General features: G+C 42.1%; 1 protein-coding gene across 3 annotated transcripts in view; it reads left to right on the top strand.

Annotated features, from left to right (window-relative positions):
* The first annotated feature begins 4,933 nt into the window (after positions 1-4,933).
* LOC144892577 (uncharacterized) overlaps positions 4,934-8,717 on the top strand; it is a 142,543-nt gene continuing 138,759 nt past the window's right edge. The window contains exon 1 of one of the 3 annotated variants that reach the window (XM_078779728.1): positions 4,934-5,182. The gene's annotated coding sequence lies outside the window, so the exon portion shown is untranslated. Of the gene's footprint in view, positions 5,183-5,533; positions 5,557-8,717 lie in introns of those variants that run through there. The other 2 variants (XM_078779725.1, XM_078779727.1) reach the window with 2 other exon arrangements.

Raw genomic sequence — 8,717 nt, 5'->3', positions numbered from 1 at the left:
GATTTTTTTGTATACATAGTCGAGGCTCGTGGAAGGGGGTGTGGACCAAGCACGGGTGCAAGACCAAAAAGGAGGTGGTACAAGACAGAGAGACCGTCAACCTTCCTGCGATGTCGAAGTGATGGGCCCACAGACTCAGCTTTATAAAAGCGAGAGATTCCAATAATCTTGGAAGCCTTGGTTCCCACGGCGTCAACCTGAACAAGATGTGAGGCAGGGGAGCCAGCCCAGAGGGGACAGCAGTACTTCATAAAGTTGCAAATGAAGGCCTTGGAGGTGGATAGGAGATCAGTTGTGCCAAGGATGGAATTTGTACGATGGAGGATGCCCAGTCGGCGTTTGGCTTTGGAAGCCAACTTTGAAAATCAAAACAAATGAATAATACATCAGGAATGAACACAATCACATGACATAATTTAATCAATCTATTAAGCAACAGTATTCGAAAGTTACAAAGTTTATTAAGGATGAAAACAAAATTGATTTAAAGAAACTGGTAAATCTGTATATAAGGTATATATTAAATAGGCCAATGCTGTCTGTCTGTCTGTTTCTCCATCCCACCCTGCAACATGGAAATTCTCGATTGGGAAGAGATGAACAGCACGATTGGGAAAACGCATTTAATGCGTTATTAAATAACTCGTATAAATCCCGTCAAAATGACGGGTTGGAACAGTTTATTTGATGGTGCAGCTGCGTGAGCGTGCCAAAGTCTGAAGCCTGTGCCTAGTGTCAGGTGTGTTTATATCTTCCTTATTTATTAGACATCCTACAGATATAAATGAACACTAGGTTTACTCTGTGTACGTTGCACATCACGTGCAGCGAATTTCACCTCCCTGTGCCTTGTATTTATTGTGATTTAAAAAAAAGCGCTTTTGTACATCAACCTTGAGGTTCGGTTTGCAAGCCACCGTCTACAATTCCAATGTAAGAGACATAATTACTCTTCTTTTGGGTCTGCGTAGTTCTCATGGTCTTTTGCATCCTTGGGATATTTTGGGTCCTCGGGGTCTTTTGTGTCCTCTGGGTCATTTGGGTCCTCGGGGTCTTTTGGGTTTTTTGGTCTTCAGGATCTTTTGTTTCTTCAGGGTCTTTGTGTCTTTGGGTCTTCTGGTTCGTCGGGGTCTTTTGGGTCATTTGAGTCTTTTGGGTCCTCTACGTCTTGGGTCATTTGAGTCTTTTGGGTCCTCTGAATCTTTGGGGTCCTCGGGTCTTTTTGGTTCTCTGGGTCGTTGGGGGTAATTAAGGGTATTTTGGGTCCTCATGGTCTTTAAGGGTCTTTTAGATCTTCAGGGTCTTTGGGTATTCAGGGTCTTTGAGGTATTTTTTGGTCTTTGGGGTATTTTGGGTCTTCGTAGTCTTTGGGGTCTTTGTGGGCTTTGGGGTCTTTTGGGTCTTCGTGGTCTGTTGGGTCTTTAAGGGTCTTGGGGTATTTTCAGTGTTTTGGGTCTTCATGTATTTATGTTATGTTATGTCTTTATAGTATTTTGTGTTAGTGGTATTTTGTTATGTTGGTGGTAACCATGTTATGTCTTTATGGGTCTTTGGGGGAATTTTGGGTCTTCATGGTCTTTTGGGTTTTTGTAGTCTTTTGGGTCTTTGGGGTATTTTGGATCTTTGGGGTCTTCTGGGTCTTTTCAGTCTTTGGGGTCTTTAAGGGTCTTTGTGGTATTTTGGGTATTTGGGGTATTTTGGGTCTTAGTGGTCTTTTGGGTCGTCATGGTCTTTTGGGTCTTAAAGGGTCTTGGGGTCTTTTTAGTTTTTGGGTCTTATGTTGGTGTCTTTATGGGTCTTTGGGGAATTTTTAGTCTTCAGGGTATTTTGGGTTTTTGTGGTCTTTTGGGTCTTTAAGGGTCTTCAGGGTCTTTTGGTTACTCGGTGTCTTTTGGGTCTTCGGGGTATTTTGGATGTCTGGGATTTATTGGGTCTGCAGGGTATTTTTGTGTTTGGGGTCTTTTGGGTCATCTTGGTCCTTACGGCCTTGGGGTATTTTGGGTCCTTGGAGTTTTTTAGGTCTTTTTACCTGTGGACACACAGTGATTTCAAAGATTGCCCATTAAAACCCCACTAAAATCCCTCCTAAAGCACTACCCTACCCTTATGACCCTACCCTTCCCTTATGTTGGGGGACAGACATCACACAAACACACACATACACAAACACACATTGTGTTTCATATGGTGGATAACTGAACACCACTCATCCATGTTACCCTCCGCCACGATTTTATCAGAACGAGCTGATTCGTCCCACGGTCATGGATTGTTTAACTTCAATATGGGGCAGGTCAAAAATTACTAACACTATTTTTTTTAGTAATTTGCGTTACGTAACGCTTAATTACGCAATGTAACACGTGATTACAGTACGTAATGTAACGCAACACATGATTATGTAACGTAATTCGCTTGATTACGTAATGTAACACTTCATCAACATGTGTTCTGACAGACTTGATTAAACATTACTATTATTCGACACATGATTAGATTTTTCGGTTCGCTCATCTATCATATAAAACAGTCAGTTTGTGTGTTTGTACAGATTTCTGTCCCCCCTTTTAAGGGTAGTTTTTAAAGACCACTCTTTTAACACGAATGTGTGTTCACCACGGTCTATATTTGAGAATAAAACAATCTTGAAAAACATTTTCCCAAAAAGAGTAATTATGTCTTTGCTGTTGGAATTGTAGACGGTGGCTTGCAAACCGAGCCTCAAGGGCAGTGTACAGAAACGTAAAAAAACAAAAAACAATAAATACAAGGCGCAGGGACATGAAATTTGCTTCCACGTGATGTGCAACACATGCAGAGCAAAACGAGTGTTCATTTAAATCCGTAGGATGTCTAATAAATGAAGTTATAAGCACACTTGACACGAGGCCGAGGCTTCAGACTTTGGCACACTCACGAGGCTGCACTGGCGAATAAACTGTTCGAACCTGTCATTTTTGATGGGCGTTTTACTAGTCGAGAGTAACACTAGACCCAAACAAAGCCAATGGTTTAGTAATTTGCAAAACATAACGCTTGATTTCTGTGTGTTCTGATGGGTGTGATTAACCCATAAAGTGCTGGATTTACTGGTCGTGGTTAGTTGGCCAGATTTGCTGTTCTTGTCATTGGCCTTTCTCCACCAATTAGAAGCAAGGTTTCATAAGTTACCTGGGTCATAATTCGTTGTTTGGGTTGACGTCAGTTTAAATGCCTTTGCATACACAGCTCGACCATGATCGTGGCTCGACATGCTCTTTGTCTATGGGTTAACCCTTACTATTAACAGTATTCGACATATGATTCGATTGTTTCGGGTCGCTCATTGTGAATAACAATCGTCCCAAACAAAGCCAATGGAAATATGACGCAAAAAACCAGGGCAATGTATAATCAGCAGAGGCTCACAGGCCGAATGTGTTAGGCCCAACATAAATCAAAGATGGCGGACATATCATTTCGTCTTGGTTCTGTGGTGGGTGGAGTCAAGCGGAAAATATGGGTGTGGTCCGGCAGCTGTCTGACCAATGGGTGCACATTAAAAAAATTGACCCAAACAACAACAGCAACACGAAGCTCTTGTGGACCAGTGACGTGTCACAGGTAAAATTGTGGCTGCCACCACCTCTCCCGCAACCCCTTTTTAAATATCTTGTCAGTGCTTTCTTTATAAATTCTGGTTGTAATAATAATACGAGTTCTCTTGCAAGGAACTGCAATGGAGGAAGAGGCAAGAGCCCATTAGACCCATCAAGCCTGCGCAATGGTTGCTTACCTATGGTTGTCCGTGCTCTATTCTTTTTAAATGCTGAGCATAAAGCAAGGAAGCAGCACGTGCCATTAAAAAAGTCTTTAATATGATTCGCTCGGGGTTGGATTCAAGCCGCAGACCTCCCAGATGGACACTGTAGACACTCTCACCACGACGCCCCGGAAACTGTTGCCTTGTGCTTCCTGCGCCTGCTCCCATTATGGTAATCAGCATCACGGTGCAATGGACGTGAATGTGTCGACCCTCCCCCATGCTCATGGGGTAAGAGGACAATTTGAATGCTGTAATGCTCCTGACCGACTCAGGGTCACCCCCAACACGTATGCAAAAATCGGTGGAGATGGACCAATGAATTGGTATTTCCAAAGTTGCTGAAACCCTAAAAATGTGTGAAAATGCTCGATTCCCGATCACGTGACAGGCTTTTTCCATAGATACAAGACACGTGATTGAGGCAGGATGTGTTGAGGACAATGATGTTTAACTGATATTATCATGTCCTCCTTTGTTTTCCACCATGAAATTACTATCTGCAAATGTAATAAATGGACGAGATCTTTCACTTTCGAAACATTAAATGAGAAATGACTTTTAACAGCAAAGGCTTCATCATCCGGGTCTTCGATAAGCTCCGCCCAGACTCAACCATCATTTACCGAGGGGTGTTTCGGAGAAGGGGCTTTCGGTGTCTCACAGAATGGAAAATTTTCATATTTTGTTGACATTACATTTTGACATTTTGGTGTTATTTTGTTGACATATTTTGTTCCATTTTATAGGTTTGATTTTGCAATTAGCAGATGAAACCGAAAATTAAAGACTTGTCTTTCATTAAAAAATTTTTATTCCATCAATAATAGGGAATGCAATTTCATTGCACTTCAAATGAATATTTTGCTTTGTTTTCCATCAGGAACTCTTTGTCCTGCCGACTCCTGTCATGAAGTAATCAATTTAATTTCACCGATCATCAACAAAAATCCACCGTCAATAGTGATAATTATTAAAGCAATATGAAGGAGCTTTTCAGAGATACCGGCACTCCGTGTGTTCTGAGGTGAAAAAACCTCGATCCCCTCAACCTTCGCTTTGTGACTCCAACCAGTGAATGAATTACGAACGAGTCAAGCATATAACTACCTCTGATCAATCCAACTAACTGATAAAATTAATCATATGGAATGAGTCGAAGACACGTTCGGGAGGCTGGCTGCATCACCCTCCCGCTCAAAACCACAAGGAACCTGCCTCACCGAATCACCCCCTTGCGAAACGAAACAACAGTGGACCAACGTCCCAGCATGCTCTGCGCGGCGCCTTTTGGTCATTGCGCGAGACGCGGCGCGGTTGATCTGTGTACCGACTGAAAAAGAGGAAGGGGAAAAGGCACCAAACTCCTTCCGTTCCCAAGTAAGTTGTATTGACGCGTTTTCGTCTGAGCATAATTTGCGGAAACGATGTTGAACAGCGGATTTCTGTGATTATTTAGTTTAAATGGCTGCACTCTTTCAGCTACAATCAAAAGCGGGTGTCGGCCATCTTGTTCACGAACACCGATTGCCTTTGCAGGATTTAATTATTCCGTTCTTGCGTTAGTACGGATTGTTTTGCTGATGATTGTGTTTGAATGAGTTAAAATGACGTGTTAACGTGACTGAGAAAGAAATGCAAAGGTGACAAAAATGTATGGAGTGTTCGGGCAGAAGGTGGCGTCTGATTCGTTGTTGAACAGCACGTGATGTTCTTTGCGCATGCGCAGTGCGGAGATAAGACAGGAACAATTGGTAAATTTAGAGCATGCGTTTCCGACATGATCTTAACCCTTTTCGAATGTCGTGTTGTTTTTTCATTTAAGAGAGAGAACTTTTGAATGCGTTTTACAATTTTTTGCATATTTCGGATCAAAGATTGTCAGAGTTCGGTTTAGTTCATGTGAATGTTGTTTACAAATACCCCTTATTAGTGTTTTTCCTGGGTTGATAAATTAATTGGAAACATTATTATTTTGTTATACATGGTCTAAGGCTAGTAATGGAGCTGCCATGTACATGTACGCGTACATGTAGACGTACACACACACACAAACACACCCCGAACACAACACAGCCACTGAGCTTGGGGGAAGTGTTGTCACTGCCCTGATACTCTGGGTACCAGTGATGTCATCACAATGGCGCCATTTTAATTTTTCTCACCGCAACCAGTGGGGTATTTCCTCCTCCCCATGGGTGCCAACCTATGGGGATTGTCCATGCTCTTATCTTTTTAAATGCTGAATGTCAAGCAAGGAAGCAGCACGCACAATTTTAAAGTCTTTAGTATGGCTCAAACTGGTCCATTCCGGATGGGTGTTTTTTAGGAGACGTCATCTCCTTTCTGGATGGCCATTGGCTCCCTTCCAGAGCTCATCCGCCCTTTGTCAGTTGTTGTCCCACGTCGCACCGCGGAGCGAAAGGGGGACTATGGTTTTCCCCTCCGTCCGTGTGTCCGTCCGTCCGTGTGTCCGTCCGTCCGTGTGTCCGTCCGTCCGTCTGTGCGGGCGTAAGCGAAGGACCGCATTCGAATTTGGTGTGTGGGTGCAACCCACGTCAAAATCCAAGATGGCCGCCGCCATGTATGTCTGATGGCATGTATGTCTGAACCTTGTGAGCTGAATATCTTGAAAAATAAGCGAAGTACCAACTTCTAATCTGGTGTGTGGGTGTATATCGGCATAAGGAAGAACGCTATTGAAAATTGGGTCGCCACATCAAAATCCAAGATGGCCGCCGCCATGTATGTCTGAATCTTGTGAGATGAATATCTTCAAAAATAAACGAAGTACCAACTTCTAATTTGGTGTGTGGGTGTATCTCGGCATAAGGAAGAACGCTATTGAAAATTGGGTCGCCACATCAAAATCCAAGATGGCCGCCACCATATTTCTGTCTGAACCTTGTGAGCGAAATATCTTGAAAAATAAGCGAAGTACCAACTTATAATGTGGTGTGTGGGTGTATCTAGGCATAAGGAAGAACCCTATTGAAAATTGGGTCGCCATGTCAAAATCCAAGATGGCCACCGCCATGTATGTCTGAACCTTGTGAGCGGAATATCTTGAAAAATAAGCGAAGTACCAACTTCTAATCTGGTGTGTGGTTGTATCTATGCATAAGGAAGAACGCTATTGAAAATTGGGTCGCCACGTCAAAATCCAAGATGGCCGCCTTGTGTCTTCCACTTTGTCAACTCGCATCACTTCACCGACGGGGGACCTCGGCGTAACGCTTGTTGTTTTTAGTCCTGGTAGGGCGCATCAGTCACCTTCCCCACGAGCAAAGCGAGTGAGGGGTGTCGGTTTATTTGCCGACAACCTGACCCATGCGACAGGTATCACTGGTTTACATGTTACCAGTGGGTCCCAAAAGGCTGACCTGACACAGACAACCTGATTTGGTGTTATTAACCATTTTTTGATTATCTCATTGGATAAGTTGTGTTTTTGAACAAGGCAAATAAATATATTACACTGTATTGGGGCAAAAGTAAAATACCAAAAAATGGTACATTTTAAAAGTTTTTAATGAAACATTGTATATTATGGGATGCATGAAATATGTAACCATATTTTTTGGATTTGAACCCTAGTTCATGCCCAATGGGGTGCGAACTAAGCGCTCCAGAAGTCGAAACAAGATTTTTTTTTTTTTCCTCAAAAATTTATGTTGGGTTATTCCTGGTGGAACGTTTTGTCATCTTTCAACTTTACTTTAGTTGGTTAGCATGGGTGATGGAGCACCATAAACTTCGCTCTAATTAGTCTCGACCTGAAGGGGTTGTGAGACTTGTAATACCCCTCCTTGTATGTGTCCAAGGCAGCTTAAAAAATGTTTCTCTACAACGGCTTTTCCGTACGATGTAAGACTGTAAACATAGGATGAAAAGTTAAACATCTTCCCCAAAACTGCTTAACAAAAAAAATTTAAACTTCATATATTTCGTCAACTCATCGGTATATAAGGTGATAACGATGACATCATAGGTGAAGTGTAACTCCAGCCATAATTTGTTCATTATCTGAAAATTGAAATCCTTATCTGACAAATCTTAAACTTCATATAGCTGACCTAATACCTGATGTCAGTTATGAATTAGACTCATGACATCATTGGTCACGTGGTCTGGCAGCCATATTGTGTTGGAAAAAAAAAAAAAAAACCTTTCTCCAGAACCGCTTAACAGATTGATGCTAAACTTCGTACATATGATCGACTACCCATAGGGATTATACTGTAGTTTGAATTTTTTTCGCATTCATCTTCATTGATGCAATTTAGCCTTCATGTGCACCAAAGTGGTAATTAAATATCCTAATAATCAATAAAGCTTTGTATAATGGCAATGTATGTGACATAATAGGGTGCATGGTCATGGATGATGCAGGTGGGCCTAGTAGCGTGTTCAGTAAACGATGGCATTTTTGTTCACATTGAGTGCGCAAGGCGAGACTATGTGCCCTACCAAGTGCCATTCTAGTTAATTTTTGTGTTTGCACTGGTAGTGTATGAGTTGTCCTTTTCTCATGTACTACATGCTATTTATTCATCTATCAAATTGAAAACTGCAATTTGGTGTTTGTCTGACCGTGATGCATTCAATTGTTACTTATCCAATCGCAACCAAACTTGAGAGGATGACTAAGGGTCATACAATGGAGGATGTAGTGATTTAATTTGCCCCTCCCCCTTCCTTCCCAGGGGGGTTGGCCGCCTTGGGCGAAATCCATGTTAAGGTGTATAGGAGAGCTTATCTAGCATTTTTTTCCAAGGCCATTTCTAATACCAAAAGTAATAATAACATTATTGATAATGCATAATAATGTTATTACAAAACAATATTGATACTAATAATATCCCACTTCTCAAGGGGGTTTTCCTCCTCAGACAAACGCCGTGTTAACGTGTAC

Source organism: Myxine glutinosa, chromosome 6 (genome assembly GCF_964187855.1).
Source record: "Myxine glutinosa chromosome 6, kmMyxGlut1.1, whole genome shotgun sequence".
NCBI lineage: Eukaryota > Metazoa > Chordata > Myxini > Myxiniformes > Myxinidae > Myxine > Myxine glutinosa.
The sequence above is the reverse complement of the archived record's forward strand: the minus strand, read 5'-3'. Positions and strand labels throughout refer to the sequence as shown.